The following is a 20,094-nucleotide window of genomic DNA, read 5'->3' as shown; positions in this document are numbered from 1 at the left end:
CCCAGTGCAGATCGCTGGTCCCAGTAACAAAGGATACAGTGTAAATCTCGTGCACATACTGGGAATGTGTATGTTAGACCCAGTCTATCTGGTAATGGTCTGAGGAATTTGCTGTCCCAGACTTACTCTGCATGTAGAAGACAGCCCAACAAGGTCTTCTACAGAATTCTGTGGGAGAGCAGTCAAGTCATGCTGTCTGGAGCAAGGGATTGCAGGCTATCAGACATACAGTGCAGTGCCCTCACCTTGAAGAAACTGTTTCCTAGGGAAAGGGGGCATTCATATCCCTTTAAATGGGGCCTAGGTTGGGGGTGAATTCCTAGGACTGTGCTTGCCCAAGATGGGAGGGGTGGCTTGAGCAGAAAGTATCAGGGAGGGCCCTACACTTTGACCTGGAGCTATTCTACAAATTTATTGTATGGATGAGCCCCCAAAGGAGAGCACTGATACAGGTAAATCTGCAGAGACTTGGAAAGGTTTTTATTTTTAATATTCCTCCTCCTTTCTTTCCCCCCCCCTTTTTTTTGTGGGTTCCTGGCATTCAAGAAAAGCTACAACACTAACTGGATACAAGCTTAAGGAACAGATGCCTATGTCTAAATTCCAATAATAACACACTAAAATATAAAATAGCCTAGGTTTCAACAAAAGATTATATATAGTACACAAAGAAACAAGAAGCAAAAACCTAGGCCCATGGTAGCCAGAGAGTATGCAACTCAGAGACAAAGAGTACAGGTTACTGGGGTGGGCACAGAGGCATTGAAGAGTTAATACAAAATAAGTGTAGGGTTTCTGTTTGGGTGAAGGGAAAATTCTAGTAATGGATAGTGGGGGAAAATGCAGCATTGTGAATGTGACTAATCCTACTGAATACTATGCTTGGGAGGAGTTAGAGTGGGAAGATTTATGTTATACATATGTTTCTACAGTTAAACAAATAGAGAAACTGAAGAGATAATGACAAGTAAAGCAATACATAATCCTGTATGGGATTTCATACTGGAGGAGAAACAGCTCAAAAAAGAGAGGATTGGGACATATGAACAAATTGTAATATAGAATGTTAGCAGTGTATCAAATTTCCTGACCTTGATAACTGTACTTAAGGTGATTACATAAATGAATATTCTTGTTCATAGGAAATATACATGGAAATTTATGCATTCAAGGAGGATGATGTATGCAACATTTGCTTTCAGATGTTCAGAAAATAGCTGATAGAATGATATGGCTAAGGTTACAAAATGTTAAAATGGGTGAATCTGGGTGTCTGGAGAAGGGGGTGGTATGTTGGAGTTCTGTTACAGGATTTACGTTATTTTTGCAACTGTCCTCTAAGTTTGAAATTATTTTAAAATAAAAAGTTTAATACATATGCTGATTATACCCAACCAACATTGGCAGAATGGTAGAAAAGGGCATTCTCTTGTGTACTTTGGTGGAAATGGAAGTTAGTAGAACCTTTTTGTAAGGCAATTTGGCAGTAATTATCAAAGTTGAAAAATGCTTTCCCTTTGATCTGGCAGTTTCACTTTTAGATAACTTTTGAGATAGCTTACAGAAATACTAACCTAAGTGTGCAAGTATATTGGCTGAGCATACTTGCATATGGAATATATCTAGTGTATGGAATATTTCAGCCATTTAAAGGAAAAAGGTAGATATATGTGTACTGAAATAGAATGATGAATGAAAAAAATTTTATTGAAGTCTGGTTTTGTCTAAAATTTAAGACTATTTATGATATGTAGTAAAACTTAAATTGGGTGTATTTGGGGAGTGTGTATATATACACTACATGTATATATACTGAAGTATAGAAAAAATGTAAACATGGATATATATATTTTTATATTCCTTGAGAAATATACCAGCATATTTACCTCAAGAAAGACAGGAAGGTTGTAACTTACTACTGTGTGAGGAGTTGTTAATGATCAGAGAAATGAAACTAAAAACAATACAGTACGTCTTATCAGCGTGGGAAAGATATGTTAAAGTTATTTCCAAATAAAAAGTTAAATATAATATGTTGCTTATATCCGGCATTGCCAGAATGGTAGAAAGAGGCATGTTCTCATGCACTTTGGTGGGCAGCCATCATCATATTTTTATGCTTGAATACATTTGTCATTTTTATTTATTTTTTCATGGGCAGGTGCCGGGAAGCGAACCCGGGTCTCCAGCATGGCAGACGAGAACTCTGCCTGCTGAGCCACCATGACCTGTTCTACATTTGTAATTTTACAAAAGAAAAGAAAAGAAAAATATTGCTTTACTTCAAGTTCACATATCATACTTCTGTTGTGTTTGATTTCAGGTAGTCATGCTGGCTCACACATTTATGCGTGTGTATGCACATGCCTGGCATGATATATTCTTTCTCTCATCTGGTTGCCTATGTCTCTAATATCACTTCTAACTTGTGTAGTAGTTATATCAATGCTCAACATGTTTGTTACTATTGGAGGTGGGTTTTTTCCCGTTCTCTGCTTTTCTCTCTTAAACATGAGGTTTATTTTTATTATAAATTATCACATGTTCATCAAAGAAATTTAGAAAATAAAAAAAAGGAAAAAAAGGAAAAATCACCCAAAGGCTATCATTTATTAACATTCTAATAAATGAACTTCCATTTTTTGTTTGTCTTTTCCCACCCTTAATTATGAAATGGTTTAAACATATAGAAAATATACTGTACCAACCATCCAGCTTTATCAAGTAATTTGTTTTGCTATATTTGCTTTTGTATGTCCATGCTTCCCTTGAAATAAAACATTAGAGAGCTCTTTGAATTCCTTGGAATTCTTTTCTCTTCCCTCTCATCTGCAGTTAACTCTTAATGTTTTTCATTGCCATGCGTGTTTTGCTTATTTTTGTGTGTATATTTTTTACCATGTATAAAACACATATAAACTTTTAATTTACTTTTTAAATAATATAAATAATCTCATATGTATTTCTCTGCAGCTTTTTTTTTCCAGAAATACTATTTTGAGATGATATAGGTTTATCCATAGCTCATTTAATTTCAGAGCTAAATAGTATTTCATTGTATAAATATTCAACACTTTCTCTATTTTTCTGTCTAAAATGCTATTGCCAATTTTTTTTTTGCAATTAAAAACAGTACTTCTTTTCATTTAGACATTGCTGCCTATCATAACTTGCCAAGCCCCAACCAAAACCATTCCAGCTAATCCTAAAGAACACTTAGGGCAGTGTATAAGATTCTACAAAGGTTCCATGCACTAGGGTAACTTTCCAGAAACCTTCAACATCCAGATGGGTCCCTGGACCAGGTAAGTCCAGGGAATTCAGAGGGACCTGTCTCTCCAGAACATCAGCTAGTTCCATCTCCCTACTCCATATTATTGACAGCCTTTTCCAACATGAAAAATTTGGAATGAGCATAGGCCAATACCCCTAAAAAGTGGGAGAAAGATCAAAGGTGATGGTGGAGTTATACATAGAAGGTAAGATTAACAAACAAGTATGATTGCTGAATCATTATATTGATATTTTTTTAATCTCCAGTATCTTAGAGCAGCTAGAAGTAAAAACCTAAAATGGTGGAATTATAACCCATATCAAACTCTGAAATCTGTTCTACAACTAATGGTTGCGATGTGGTTTGAAATTTATTGCTTTTTTGTATGAATGTTATTTTTCACAAAAAAGAAAAAAAAAAGTCGATTGTGATAAAAAAAATATTTATCCCTTCTAGCCTCCAATGTTCTGGAGCAGCTAGAAGGAAAAATCTGAGATGATGGTATGATAGCCCATGACAAACTCTGGGATCTGTCCTGTAACTACTTATTGAAGAGTGCTTTGAAATCTATTGCTTTTTTCTTTCTTTCCTTTGTATATATATTATACAGTAAAAAAGTTTAAAAAAACACACAGTGCTTCTAGTAGTAGAATTGATATATAATGTGGTGTTTATGTGTGTCCACTTTAAATAGGTATATTCACCTTGTTCTCCAAAGTGATTATTTCAATCTAAAGTCCCCACTAGTAGTCTATGAAAATTGCTATACCAGCAACGGTATTGTCAGACTTCTACATTTTTACCAATCCAATTATTTTAAAGTTATATCTCATCATTAATAAAAATACATTTCCCTGTTTGCTTTGAAGTTTAACAGAATCTTTTCTGTGGTTAGTGGTCACTCGTGTTTCCTGTTTTGTGAGTTGCTATTCATGGCCTTTGCTCAATTTTCTGTTTCTGTTTTCTACATATTATTTATGTATTCAGAATATTTATCCATTATCACGTTGCACATATTGAAGAATTGCCATGTTTAGAAAATTGAGTCTTTCATCCATGAATATCGTGTAGTTCTCAGTTTATTTAGATCTTATTTAATAATTTTGAGTAGTTCTTTATAGTTTTCTCCATGGTGGTCTTGTGATTTATTTGCAAACTCATTAGAGCCTTCTTTTGCTTATGATAGAAGATAAGGAATCCAGTTTTTTATTTGTTTTGTTCAGGTAGATATAAATAATCCATAGTTTCAAGATGCTGTCTTTATTTTTATATGAGATTTTTGGATATATATGAATATATTTTTTAACATGAGATATATATACAAAAAAGCAATACATTTCAAAGTACATATTAACAAGTAGTTGTTGAACAGATTTCAGAGTTTGATATGGGTTACTGTTCCACAATTTCAGGTTTTTCCTTCTAGCTGCTCCAAGACACTGGGGACTAAAAGAAATTCCAATATAATGATTCAGTCATACTTATTTGTTAAATCATATCATCTCTATTATAGCCCCTCCTTTGTTGATACTTCTCCCAATATTTAAGGGTATTTGGTTTCTGCCCTTCCTAACTTTTTCATGTTGGAAAGGGCTGTCAATAATATGGGATAAAGGGATGGAACTAGTGGATATTTTTGGAGGGGCTGGCCCTTCTGGGTTTTAGGACTTACCTGGCCTAGAAACCTATCTGGAGGTTATAGGTTTCTGGAAAGTAATCTTAGCATGTGAAACTTCTGTAGAATCTCGCATAGAGCCCTAGGTGTTCTTTAGGGTTAACAAGAATGGTTTTGATTGGGGTTTGGCAGACCGCAGTAATTTGCAATATCTAGCTAAAGCTTGCATAAGAGTAGCCTCTAGAATAGCCTCCTGACTCTACATGAACTCTGTTAGCCTCTGATATCTTATTTTGTTACGTTTCTTTTCCCCCTTTTGGTCAGGAAGGTATTGTCAGTCCCACGGTACCAGGGCCAGGCTCATCCTAGGAGTCATGTCCCATGTTGCTCAGGAGACTTTCACCCCTGGATGTCATGTCCCACGTAGGGGGGAGGGGAATGATTTTCCTTGCAGAGTTGGGCTTAGAGAGAGAGGCCATATCTGAGCAACAAAAAAGGTTATCTGGAAGTTACTTTTAGGCATTACTATAAGTAGGTTTAGGTTCTCTGCTACAGAAAGAAACTTCACAAAAGCAAGCCTCAAGATCAAGGGGTTGGCCTGTTGACTTCAGAGTCCCTAATATTTGAGACAGTATTAGGGGTTTCCCCCATTGTAAAGCTTAATAGTTCCACATTTTTTTCTCCTGTCCCTCCAGCAATTTTGCCAGTACTTTTTAATTAATGGCCCAACAGACTCTAGGATGTATTGGGTATTACCTTAAACTATACAGAATTACCCATTCCTGGCTCCATGTGTTTGGGTTGTGCTATTCAGATAGATTAAGTTAGATTATGTGCTATAGAAGATTCAAGTTTTGGGTAAAATAAACCTCTCTGCCTTTGGTTTCATGCAGTAGTTATGAGACGGTATCATCCTTATCCCTGTATTCTGTTTCACCTTAGTCCTGACCAAGGGGGTTTTGTTCTTACCTCTAATTGAAGCTTGATTTCTTTTTTGGTTTCTGTAACAGTTGTTTTATATAGCAGTGCTGATTCAGAGCTGCAGAATTCCTACTCTAACTCTTAGGTATCACACGGGTACCCAAAGTTCCAGGGAAATACCAGGTTATACATATATAGCACAGCATCTCAAAATTTAGAAACAACATTAACAGCTCTAGACTAAATGTGACTGCTGTAAGAGCTTACAATCTTGGTCCCAATTTTCTTATAGCTGTTTTCTAAAAGAGACCATACAATATTTATTCTTTTGTTTCTGGCTTAATTTGCACTGTGTAATGTCCCCAAGGGTCTTTCACCTCATTGCACGTCTCACGATTTAGTTCATTTCTGTAGCACACAGTATTCCATCATATGTATGCACCATGGTTCGCTGTTCTATTTCTCTGTCATTGTATACTCCACCCACCTCCATCGATTGGGCATCATGTACAATATCCAAAGTCCACAATCCACATTATCTTCACTTACATTATCTCACTTAGTTGTACAATTATAAGTACTCTCATTTTTGGGCAATTTTCATTGCTCCGAAGAGAAAAATAAATGATAAACATACCCTCACCAATAGAAAGCCCAAACCTCCCCATAACTCTTACCTCTCCCACCCCTGACCCCCAATTATTTATCCTTGGTATTGCTGTAGTACTGTTGGTGTCTTCTTGTTAAATATAGACCATACCATGCAATAGTAATTTCCCCCATGCCTCTCTATTATTGACTCCTTGTACAAGATTCATACTTTGGAAGTAGTTCATGCAAAAACTTATTTATATTTGTATGGTTACTCAGTGGGTTATATGGCTCTATACAGCCCCTTTCAATCATGTTCACCTTCAGTGCAGCAGTGATACTTATAAACCAACAAGTGAACTGCCTTCAGTTTTATCCATTCCCTTAACGTTAGTTCAACTTCGTTAGCTATCCGTTCCCCATCTCTAGCTTCTGTGTATCTCTAGGTCCCCTATATTTTATATTATATGCCTCTGAGTTTACTTTTATCAAGGTCATAATAGCAAATCATACTGTAGCTTTCTTTTTTTGTTGGGCTTATTTCACTTAGCATCAATGTCCTCAAGGTTCATCCATGTTGTCGTTTGCTTCAAGATCTCATTTCATCTAACTGTGGCATAACATTCCATCATATATATATATATACACACACCAAATTTTGTTTAGCCCTTCGTCTGATGCTGGGCACTTGGACTGTTTCCATCTTTTGGCAATTATGAATAATGTTGTTATGAACATCAGTGTGCAGATATCTCTTTGTCACTGCTTACAGTTCTTCTGAGTGTATACCGAGTAGTGGTATTGCTGGGTCATAGGGCAACTTAATATTTACTTTTCTAAGGAATTGCCAAACTGTCTTCCATAGCGGCTGTACCATTATACATTTCCACCAGCAATACATAAGTGTCCCAATTTCTCCACATCTTCTCCAGTACTTATAGTTCCCTGTTTATTTAGTAGCAGCCATTCTTATAGATGTAAAATGATGCCTCATTGTGGCTTTTAAATGTCTATTCATGTATTTTGTCCATTTTATAATTGTGTTGTTTGTCCTTTTATGGTTGAAATGCAGGATTTCTTTATATTTATTTGCCTACTTTTTCTTTCATTGCTTGTGTTTTAGGTGTGAAGTTTAAAAAGCTAACAACTTTTTAAAGTTGTTAAAGTAGCTAACTTTTAGGTGTTTCGATATATTTTCCTTGAGGAGTTTTGTGGTGCTCGTTCTATATTTAGGTGTTTATTCCATTTTGAGTTAATTTTTTTATAGGGTGTAAGGTAAGTGTCCTCTTTCATTCTTTTGGTTATTGATATCCAGTTCTCCCATGCCCATTTATTAAAAAGACTATCATATCCCAGTTCAGTGGATTTGGGTGTCTTGTCAAAGATCACTTAACCATAGATTATTGGTGGTTTATATCTATACTCTTGATTGAAGTCTCCCACTGTTATTGTTGAAATGTCTTTCCCTCCCTTAAGTTTTGCCAGTGTTTGCCTTATGTTCTGTGGAGCTCCTTGATTGGGAACATAGATATTTGTGATTGATATTTCTTCTTGTTGATTATCTCTTTTATTAACATGTAGTGTCCTTACTTGTCTCTTATAATGTCTTTATATTTAAAGTTTCTTTTGTCTGATATTAGTATAGCTATTCCTGCTTTCTTTTGGTTACAGTTTGCATGAAATAACTTTTCCATCCTTTTACTTTCAATCTATTTGTATCCTTGTGTCTAAGATGAGTTTCTTCTAAGCAGCATATGAATGGATCAATTTCTTAATCCATTTTGCCAATCTGAATCATTTAATTGGTGTGTCTGGTCCATACTATAAAGGCATTTCTTGAATCTGCCATCTTTTGGCTTTTGTCAGATCTGTATATTTCTTTCCCTTTATCTGTTTTTATCCTTTAAATTACCCTTACAGGTACTCTTCAATTCTGTGCCCTCCTCCACACCTTCCTCTCCTGTCTCTTTTTTTCCCAGCCAACAGAACTCCCTTTAGTATTTCTTGTACGGCTGGTCGCTTATTGACAAATTCTTTTGTCAGTTAAAAAAAAAAAAAAAAAGCCTTTGTCTGGCTGAATATTTTAATCTCTCCCTCACTTTTGAAGGACAGCTTAGCTGTATAAAGTCTTCTTGATTGGTATCTTTCTCTTTCAGGATCTTGACTATATCGTACCAATGCCTTCTAACTTTCATGGCCTTATTAAGTCCTAACTCGGTCTTATGTGGTTTCCTTTGTATGTGGTGAGTCTCTTCCCGTTGCTGCTTTCAGAACTTTCTACTTCTCTTTAACATTTGACAGACTGACTGGTATGTATCTCGGAATAGGCCTATATGGATTTATTCTACTTGGGGTTCTTTGTGCATCTTTGATTTGCGTATTTATGTCTTTTATAAGGCTTGGGAAATTTCCTCCATATTATATCCTCAACTAATCTTCTTAGCCCTCTACTCTTCTCTTTCCGTTACACCAGTGGTTCTTATATTTGTGTGCTTTGTGTTTTCTATCATTTCCTTGAGATCCAATTCAAGTTTTTCCATCTTTTTTGCCCTTTGTTCTTTTGTGCATTCAAATTCAATTGTCCTGTCCTCTAGTTTGCCTTTTCTTCTGCCTCTTCAGATCTGCTCTTATTTGTCTCTAGTGTATTTTTAATTTGGTCTGCAATATTTTCCATCTCTGAGACATCTGCTACTTTTCTACTTATTCTTTCAAATTCTTTATGCTTTTCTTTTTTTTTTAATACTTTTATTGACAAATCTTTGTATAAGTCCATACATGGTGTACAATCAGTGGCTCATAGTATTATCACATATGTGTGTATTTATCATTATGATCATTTTTAGAACACTTGCATCACTCCAGAAAAAGAAATAAAAATTAAAAAAAAAACCTCGTACATCCCATACACCTTACCCCTCCCTCTCATTGACCACTAGTATTTCAATCTACCAAATTTTTTTTGCTCCTCATCCCCGTTATTCATTTATTTATTATCCATATATTTTTTTCTCATCTGTCCATATACTGGATAAAGAGAGCATCAGACACAAGGTTTACACATTCACACAGTCACATTGTAAAAGCTATATAGCTATACAATTGTCTTCCAGAATTAAGGCTACCGGAACACAGCTCAACAGTTTCAGGTATCTAGCATCTTCTTGATAATTTTATGTCATCAGCAAACCCATTGAATTTATTTAGGAGAGTTACATGAACATCTTTGATTAGTTGTTCCAAAGTCTGTGCCACCTTCAGTGTTTTAATTTGGTTATTGGGCTGGACCACATCTGCCTGCATCTTCATATGGTTTGTGAAACATATGATTTTCTGTTGGCTTCGAAGCATTTGAATATCTTGGTACGGTTATTTTAAAAATTAATTTCCCTCAGTTGTCTAAGTTGTTGTATTTGTTTGGGTTTGCATTGAATGTCTCCTTTTTCACTTGGTTTGTCAGTAATTCCTTGCCAAAGTAAGACTGGGACCTCAGGCAGAGGATACAACTCTGGACCTAGACAGATAAGCAGCTTGCCAGACTGCACTTTCTGTTTCGTCCCAGCAGATGGTGCTCTTGGGCCTCTTCTCCTCAGGTTCACTTCTTTCCAACTGCTTCAGCCTGGTGAGCTAGGTGGAGACTTGGTGCAATTCCAGCCACGTCCACTGGTTCCAGTGTATGCTGAAAGCTGCCAACCCCGGGGCTGGGCAGTGTGCACCTCAGCTGAGATTCCGCTTGTGGGCCTGATGGGACTAGTGGTCCCAGGCTTCTGCTTGGAGTGACCTATCACTGTGGGACAGGGTATGTCAGCTTCCGTTATCTAATAATTTGGAAATATCTGCTGGCTAGGCAGTGTGGGGTGGGGAGTGGGTGTATTGTGTGCAGTGTGGTATGGGGCATGGCATGGCGCAGGTGAGTGGCAGCATGGTGGCAGGGCGAGGTGTAGTGTGGGGGTGATGGGACAGTGTGGAGGCACAGTGCAGGGCAGTGGGTCTGGCATAGGGCATAACTTGTGTTGCCAGCAGTGCTCAGGGTCACAGCTGCTTCGGGTGCGGCATGGGGGTATGGGGTGGGCTGTGGCGTTGCTTGGCTTTCTTCTTCATCCCTATTTCCCTGTTGGTATATTCCTATGGCTCCAAGCCTCTGTATGGAAAGGGGAGCAGTAGACTCTGTGCACTAGTTGCATGGTCTCTGAACATGGAAAGCAAGTTTACTGCCTTCTGGGTTCACTAAGGATGCTCCAGGCTGTGGACCTGAATGGGCTGATATCTCATACTAGCTGCAGGGGCTGTCACTGTCTGGGGCACAGCTTCTTGTTCCTGGTAGAGTCCTGATGGAGCCCACTCATCCTGTTTCCTGCATCCTAGTTCCTTAGCCTTTTCATCCAGGGCCTCTGTATTTAGTGTAGAAGTCCCTCTCAAGTCACTCGCACCCATTGTCCTTTATGTTACTTCTCTAGTTGTTCCTTGGAGCAGAGGTGAAGCCATCTTTCCGGAGACATTTTTAAGTTTTTAATTTTGTCACATGGGTCTGTTAACATGTTGCTGTGAGAATACCATGCTATTTTTCTGAGTTAAATCCAACCTATTTACTGAGCATTTTGCTTAGTTCATTGCTGAATTTGGCTTACTAAGGACACTGGCTTATAATTTACTATTCTTGAATTATCTTTGATATCAGATATATTAGCTTCTTGAAACATATTAGGGGGTATTTCCTTTTTTTCTTAATATCTGGAACATTTTAAGTAAGATCAGAGTTAGCTTGTAGCTTGAAAATCTTACATGATTTATCTTTAAAACTATATAATACTGGTAAAGGTTTTTTGGCTTTATTTTTATTTCTTCTTAACTTTCTATTTTGAAATCATTCTAGACTTACAGGACACATGCAAAAATAGAACAAAGAGCTCCTGTACATCTTCTATGTGATTTGTCAATGTTCAGTTTTTGCCAGATTTACTTTTTTCTCTATGTGTCTATATTATACATATCTACAGATGTATATCCATGCAATGGTTTTATTACCATCATATCCTATTACCCATATTCCTCCAATGTGTCTTTCTAAGAACAAAAATATTCATTTACATATCCACAGAAGTTATCAATTTTAGGAAATTTAACATCATTATAATATTTTAAACTGTAGACCTTATCCCAGTATATTATCCTGAAAATGCCTTTTTTTATTTTAACATTTTTTATTGTGAACTATAATATAGCAAAGTGATACATTTCAAAGTACAGTTTATCAAGTGCTTATAGAGAAATTTCAAAGTATAATATTGGTTACCATTCCAAAGTTTCAGGCATTTCCTTCCAGTTGTTCTAATAGATGAATGACTAAGAAGAAATATCATTATAGGATTCAGTAGTCACAATCATTTGTTAAATTCTGTCTTCTCTATTATAGTTTCTCCCTCTCATTTGTTCCTTTTCTCGGTCTTCAGGGATATTTGGGCAATGACCGTTCTGACTCCTCTGTGTTGGAAAAGGGGTGTTGACATTATGGGGTAGGGGAATGGAACTAATTGATGTTCTTGGACAGACTGGTGCCTCTGGGTTTCAGGGATTATTTGGCATAAGAACAATGTAGAGGTTTTAATTTTCTGAAAAATAAATTTAGTGAAATTTTTATAGAGCCCTGGGTATTCTTCAGGTTTTTCAGGAATCATATTGGTTGGAGCTTGTTATATGAGATAATAGACAGCATCTAGATGAAGCTTGCATAAGAGGAACTTGCAGAATAGCCTCTTGACACTATGTGAAATCTCTTAGCCACTGATAACCTTATTTTGTTAGATATCAAAATCAGATTTTTTCTCCCACCCCCCCCAATTTTGGTCAGGTAGGTATAGTTGGCCCCACAGTACCAGAGTTAGGCTCATCCCTGGGAATCATGTCCCACATTGCCAAGGAGAGTCACACCCCTGAATGTTGTATCCCATGTAGGAGGGTGGTAATGAGTTTCCATGCAGTTTTGGGCTTAGAGAGAGTGAAAATGTCTTTTATAGCAAATTTTTCCCAGTCTAGAATCACAAATTAAATTTCTGTCATATCACTTTAATCTCTTTTCATCACAAACAATACTTCAGCCTTTCATCTTTCATGCTATTGATGTTTTTGAAGAATACAGACCACTTATTTTATAGAGTGCCTCTAAATTTGGATTCTCTGGTGTTTTCTCACGATTAAGTTCACATTATTTATAAGTAATATGACTATTTTTAGAGAGTTGGAGAAAGAAGATAGATTTTAAACATTTATTTTCTTAATGTCTATAGTCTATTAAAATGAAATTCTTACATGAATTTTGATAATTTTTTAACCTAGGGAATTGCCTGGTTCTTCTACATCTTTATAATTCTTGGAGTATCTTTAGTTTTTAAAACTTTACTATATTGTGATTAGGCTCCTTTTTTATTCCTAAGATTGCTTATTTTAAGTTGGACTTTTCCAAAATCTTTAAATTGAAATAAAGTGAACTTTTAAATTGAAGTGCAAAATTCTTAAGTGTTCCACTTGATGAGTCATCACAAAATGAAAATTCTCATATTCTTCATCTTCCAGATCAAGAAATAGAACATTGGCAGCATGCTAGATGCTCCTTCTTAACTCTTTACCTCTTTTCCCAAAGGTATGTCATGACTTCTAACACCATGAATTAGTTTTGCTTGTTTTTTTATCTTTGTATTAATGGATTCATGCAACATTCATTTTTTTTGTGGCTTCTTTGTGCTAAAACTTGGTTTTGAAATTCATCAGTGTTGTATGTAAGTAGTAATCCTATCATATTTCTTGCTTTTGTCTGTATAATCTGAAATATGAACATGCCACAATTTTTTTCATTTCCTTTTTGATAGACAGTTCCATTGTATCCAACTTTTGGCAATTAGGAACAGTCCAACCAGGAATATTCTTGAAGATGACTTTTTGTGCATATATGTATATATTTCTGTTAGCTATGTGCTTAGGAGCAGACTTAAAGAATCAAAGGATATATGTTTATTCAACTTTCGTACATACTGACAAACAGTTCTCTAAAGTGATTGTTCTCTTTTACATTCTTACCAGACGGTATGAAAGGCCCAGTTGCTCTGCATCCTTTCCTATAATGGTAGCACTGCTTTTTTTTTTTTTTTTAACATAAACTTTTAATCGAGGTAAAGCATACATACAGAGAAGTGAACAAATCATCCTCTCCCATAGTGGTAACCCCTATCTTCACATGTAACATTATAGATTAATTGTATTGGTTTATGAATTTTATATAAATGGAACCACACAGAATTTACCCTGGTGTTTGGGCTTCTTGCTAAACATAGTTGTGGGATTCATCCATGTTGTTGAATGTAGTTGTAGGTCATTCACTTTCATATAGTAATCCTTTATATGGATCTACCATAATTTATCCATTATATTGTTGAACATTTGGGTTGTTTCCAGTTGTGGTTATTATAAATGCTGCAATCAGTTTTCTTGTAAGTGTCTTTCAGTAAATATATGTGAATATGTCTGTTGTATGTTTACCTAAGAGTGAAATTGCTGGGTCAAAGAGTATTCATCTAATAGCAATATTGGCAACTCTTTTTCAAAATGATTGAACCAGTAGTGTGAATGAGTTCCATTTGTTTGATAAGCTTGTCCATACTTGATTTTGTCTTTCAATTAGTATATGGTATCTTTCTTGTGTTTTCATCATCATTTCCTTAATGGAAAATATGTAAGACATTTTTCATACATTTAATAGACATTGGGATATGCTCTTTTGTTAAGTGTCTATTCAAATCTTTTTCCTATTTTTCTTATTGATTTATAGGAATTTTTTATATATTCTGGATGTGTATCCTTTGTCAAAGATAATATATTGTATAACTCTTTTCCTAGTCTCTAGTTTGCCATGTCATGCTCCCAATGATGTCTTTAGATAAAAAGGATATTCTTAATTTTAATGTAATCTAATTAAGTAATTTTTGCCTTTATGATTTGTGTCCTTTATTTTCTCTTTGATACCTTTGCCTATTTTAAGGTCACAAAGATGTTTTCCTGTGGGTTTTTTTTCCCCCTAATACTTTTTTGTTTAACTTTTCACATTTAGCTCTGTAATCAATTTGGAATTTATTTATTTTTGCATATGGTATGAGGTGAGGTGGGGGTAGAATTTTTTTCCCTACATTTCTGTCTGATTCAACATTTATTGAAAAAAATCTCCCTTTCCTCACTACTCTGCAATGTCACCTTTGTTATAAATCAGGTGACTTTATGAGTGTGGGTTTGTTTCTGAACGCTAAATGTTCCGTTGGTTACTTTGCCTCTCCTTATACCATATTATTCTGTTTTAACTATTATACTTGTATAATTTTATCTTGCAGTGTACTTTTTCAAATTTCAAGATTGCCTTGGCTCTTGCTGAACTTTTGCATTGCCATATGTATTTTAAAATCAGCTTGTAAGTTTTCCACCAAAAAAACCAAAAAACCACACAAACACATAGTAGGGCTTTGATTTTGTTTGCATTGAATTTAAAGTCGATTTGGGAACGAGGCTCACCTGCAGAGCTGGGATGACAGGCAGGATGGTCATGGGCTTCAAGCTGCATGGACACCCTAGTGTTGGACTGCTGGCAATGGTGAAAGGTGGAGGAGCTGTGTATTCCAGGGGATGTAGGGCATTTTAACCATACCACGAAATCATTAGAAGATCCAAGCTGCAGAAAAGGAAGATTCCTATTTTGGTTTTGAGTCCTCCATGTGATAGTGAATGTAAATCTCTTACAAATGAATTTAAATGCTCACCTGTTCAAATAGCAGCCAGGATGCTCCCAGCTGGGTGCCTGTTTGTTCTCTCGTTAGGTAATCCCACTGTCCTCTGCATGAGAGGTGAGAGGACTCTGTCCCTGCGAGAGCCTCCGAATTGCCAGTGCATACTGCAGCTTCCTTGCAGACAGCTTCCTTAAGAAAAGTGTGAAGGAGATAATATCATTATTTAAAAGTTCAAAAAAGTTAGTATGAAACTTCCTATGAGGTTTGGGAACCTGTGGCTTATGGAATCATATCCAGATATAGCCTATTATACTTTCCATTTGTTCTGTAGATATATACAGGCTCTTTAGTATTCTTTTTAAATGAAAGACTCATTTTTATATTTAAAGTGCTCTTTCTTCTTAAACTGAAGTTTAATTAATTATTAAATTTATTTAATTTATTATTTAAATTATTAAATTTATTAAAATTTAATAAATTTCATCTTAAACTGAATTTTAATTTGTTCTGTGTAATTCTTCAACTGAAGTTAGCAGACATAAGACTTATTTTATTTTAAAATAGAAATTCTGATATTCTCTTGGGTTTTCAATGTATTGTCTGAGTGTAGAGACAGAATTCTCCTTGGGTGTGAAAGCTCCATGAGATGCCCTGTTCACATTGTAGACAAGATCCTAGAGAAACCACTGGATTATGGAATCTATCTCAAGTTCTTTAAGTTTCCAAAACCAGAGGAGAGGTAGGGAACGTGTCCTCTCCATATTTTCAGTATATTATTCACCTGGGGCCGTGTTTTCTGCCAGTGACTGACCCTTGGCACAGATATTTTAGAGAGCCCAATCTGTAAATAACCATGGCCTACAGTGGTGGGAGGGATCTCATATTGGAAAGACGGAATAAGAGAAGATAAGATGTTAAAGGAAAGCAGCACAGTTCCATTTGTGCTCCAGACCATCCCGAGTCATGGAGCATGGTGCCATGTTGCAGGAAGGAAGGTTACCTTTCTGGTCCCCCAGCACTTGTAGAGGTCACTAGACATTTGACTCCGATTAAGAGCACAGAGCTCTGATTGAATCAAGAAAAGCCAATCCATGCCAGAAAACAGGCTGGGAGAGAGGGTGAAGGTATTGGGATTTATGGCTTAAAAAATACATATTTTTAAAGAGCTTTAGCTTGTTCCTCTCTTTTCAAAAGGATATACATGTTAATTTTTATGAGAAAAAAATAAAACAGATTCACAACAACAACAATAAAAATATCAATTTATGGGGGAATTGTTATCTTTGTAGTATTAATTTTCTAAACCCTGAACATATCTCCATTATTTAGATTTTTAATCTCTTAATGCTTTATAGTTTTCACTGTAGAGTTCTTGCCCATCTTTCACTGGAGTTATTCCTTGGTATTTTTGCTTTTGAATGCTATTGATAAAGGTTATTCTTTTAAATATTTTAAATATTTCATTGTCTTATTGTTACTGGAATATAGAAACATACTTTTTTCCTGGTATATTGAGTGTGTACCCAGGGACCTTGCTAAATTAACTCATCTATAGTTTCTTTAGGATTTTTTGCACTGTAGAATCATGCTGTCCACAAATAATGATAATTTTGTTTCCTCCTTTCCGGTCCTTTTCCCTTTTATTTCTGTTTCTTAACCCTATTGCTCTGGTTGGGACTATGCTGAATTGAATGATGGTGGATGGAACCTTGTTTCTTATTATATCCAATCTTGGGAAGACATTCAGTCCTTCATAATTAGGTATAATGTTAGCTAAGGCTTTTGTGTGTGGGGTGGGGGGGTGCAAATAACCTTTACCAGATATAGGAGGTTCCTAGTTTGCTAAGATATTGAATGGATATTGAATTTTATCAAATGCCTTTTTTGTATGTATTAAAATAATCATATGATTTTTTCCTTTCATTTTTTAAATTATTTTTTATAAATATATTTTATATTTTCTCAATCCAAAGTGTATAATCACTGGTTGCGTTATCATCATATAGCTGTACATTTATCACCACAATCTTTTTTTCTTTTTTTTTTGTGAAAAATAACATATATACAAAACAATAAATTTCAAAGTACATTGCCACAGTTAATTGTAGAACAGACTTTAGAGTTTGGTATGGATTACATTTTGGTTTTTACTTCTAGTTGCTCTGAGATACTGGAAACTAAAATAAGTATCAATATAACGATTCAGCAGTCATACTCATTTGTTAAACCCTACCTTCTCTGTATAACTCCACCATCACCTTTGATCTGCCTTCCACGCTTTAGGGATATCTGGGCTGTGCCCATTGTAACTTTTTCATGTTGAAAGGGGCTGTCAATAATATGGGATAGGGGGATGGAACAAGTTGATTATCTGGAGAGGCTTTTGCATTTCAGGATGTACTGGTCCAGGGACTCATCTGGAGGTTGTGGGTTTCAGAAAAGTTACCCTAGCTCATGGAGACTTTGTAGAATCTTATGTAACGACCTAGGTGTTCTTTAGGTTTAGCTGGAATGGTTTGGGTTGGGGTTTGGCAAGTTATGGTAGGTAGCCAATGTCTAACTGAAGCTTGCATAAGAGTGACCTCCAGAGTAGCCTCTCGACTCTATTTGAACTCACTCAGCCACTGAGATATTTTTCCTTTCATTTTGAGAATAGGAGAAATTGCTTGTCACATTGGGTGTTCCTTATCTGAATTATAAAACACAGAAAATTATTTGAGCAGTGATTTTCTCAGTTCCTCTAAATAGGTACATAATTAGCTGCATTCTACATACCTGAGAGAGAAGTTAATTCATTATGTGTGATGAATTCCTAAACTAAACTTGTTTCCTGAAATAAATCAAACTTGGATATGACACGTTATCATTTTTATGGATTGCTGGATTTGCTCTACTAATGTTTTGTTTGAGATTTCTACATCTGTGTTGATGAGAAAAAGTAGCCTATGATTTTCCTTTCTTAAAATGTACTTGAGACCTGGGAAGTTGGCCTAAGGCCACTTAACAAAGGAACCAGTGCCTGAACCCAGGCCTCCTCACTCTCTGCCATGCATGCAGTCTTCCTTAGAAACAAAACTGTACTTGTTAGGTTTTGCTATCATGATTACCTTGTCTGATAAAAGGAGATGTATCCTTAGTTTCTGCTCTTTGGAAAAGGTTAATGTAATGCTGGTATTTTTTTCTTCCTTCAGTGTCCATTGATAGTTAAGCACTTTTGTAATGGGATCTATTTCTGCTTTATATATTTAGCCTCCCACAGGGCCTTGTGTAGTGGATTTGCATTTAGTGTGTGCTTGGTTCGTTCAGTAAATAAGCTTGTCTTTTTCATTTTTGATTTCAGTATTTTACTTCCACTCTTTTTGTCATTACCATCAATGTGAAGCCCATCCTTACCATGACTGTAGTAACATTTTTGATCCCCTCCCTTTTTGCTGAATTGTCCACCCCAGATGCTCCTTCCTCCACCACAGCTAATCTTTTAAAATTACTTCTATTTTGTTACTATTTTAAGTTGAACTTTAATTTTCATCAAATAATGTATATAGATATTTAAGGAAATCAAATGGTTCGTCTTGGCTTATAACAAAATCAAGTGTACTGCCTTGATTTGTACTCCTGCAGAGCAGGAAGCATGTATTTTCAATTTAAATAACTTGCTTAAAATGGCTTTTTCATTTTTGGCCATCATAAGTTGTCTTCGTTTGTGGAAAATAAGGATTCTAGTTACCTTAAACTTTATATACTCAGAATACCCATATGAAGTCTCCTCCATCCTCCCTGCATAGTTATATCATAATTTTTTGTTTAAACGAATATTTGTTAGCTATTGAGCACTATGAAAATCCTACCATCAGTTACAGTTCCTTTTATACAACTTTTTCCTCAAGTCAGTAGTTGGCTAATGTAAATATTGTTTCAGTGTTGTCAGAAGCATTAAGCAATCCTATCTTTTTATCTTTTTGGTTCTAGAAATATGCTCCTTGAATTTCTTTATCAGTTTGTTCAAATCTGGATTCGATTCCTTTTAGGCAATCTGTTATCCTGGAAGTGCACTTGCCAGTCTCCTTTGTGTTGAACCTGCTGTTTCTTGGATTTCATTGCTTCTCATTAATTCCTTTTTTTTTTTTTTTTTTTGCATTGGCAGGCACAGGTAATTGAACCTGGGTCTCCAGCATGACAGGCGAGAAGTCTGCCTGCTGAGTCACTTTGGCCTGCCCAATTCCCTTTTTTTGATAAAACATACCTACTAGTAGCTGTCTGAAAGGGTATTTGCAGAAGGAAAAATTCTTAACAGAATATCTGAAATTTGTTTTCTCCTTACACTTGATTGATAATTTGTTTGGAATTCATGCCTCATAACTAATTTTCTCAGAATTTTGAAGAAAGGACTACATTGTTTTACTTTGGTAGGGAAGTTTGACACCATTGTGATTGCTGACTTTTTGTATGGCTCACCTTAGGAGCATTTGACATCTTTTCTTTTCCCCCAGTGTTCTGGAATTTGATGATAATGTGCCTTTGCACAACCCATCCATCCATCTTCTGTCTTTCATCTCTCTCTTTCTCACTTCCACCCTCTCTCATTCCCTACCACCTTCAGAAACTTGTGTTCTTGAGTTCTGGAAAGTTTTCTTATGTTGTTTATTTGATCATTTATTTTCTGTTTTCTTACTCTGGAATTTTTATTCAGATGTTGGGGCTTTTCTTAGCTGTAACTCTATTTTTTTCTATTATCCATCTCTTTGTTTTTTTGTTCTCTTTCCTACAAGAGTTCTCATATTTAATTTACAATCCTCTCAATTATTTACTAATTTATTTGTATTTTTAGTTTCCAGTTATCATGTTTTAAATTTTCCAGTCCTCTGAATCTCTGTCCTGCTCGAGCATCCTATGTTTTAGTATTTTAATTATTATAGTTCTGTTATTTTGTTTTC

At 35.7% G+C, this 20,094-nt stretch overlaps 1 protein-coding gene across 3 annotated transcripts in view; it reads left to right on the top strand.

The window, feature by feature from the left end:
- LRP6 (LDL receptor related protein 6) overlaps positions 1 to 20,094 on the top strand; it is a 242,831-nt gene that overhangs the window by 175,446 nt on the left and 47,291 nt on the right. The gene's annotated exons all lie outside the window — the stretch shown is intronic.

Source organism: Tamandua tetradactyla, chromosome 7, assembly GCF_023851605.1.
Source record: "Tamandua tetradactyla isolate mTamTet1 chromosome 7, mTamTet1.pri, whole genome shotgun sequence".
NCBI classification, from domain to species: Eukaryota; Metazoa; Chordata; class Mammalia; order Pilosa; family Myrmecophagidae; genus Tamandua; species Tamandua tetradactyla.
The sequence above is the reverse complement of the archived record's forward strand: the minus strand, read 5'-3'. Positions and strand labels throughout refer to the sequence as shown.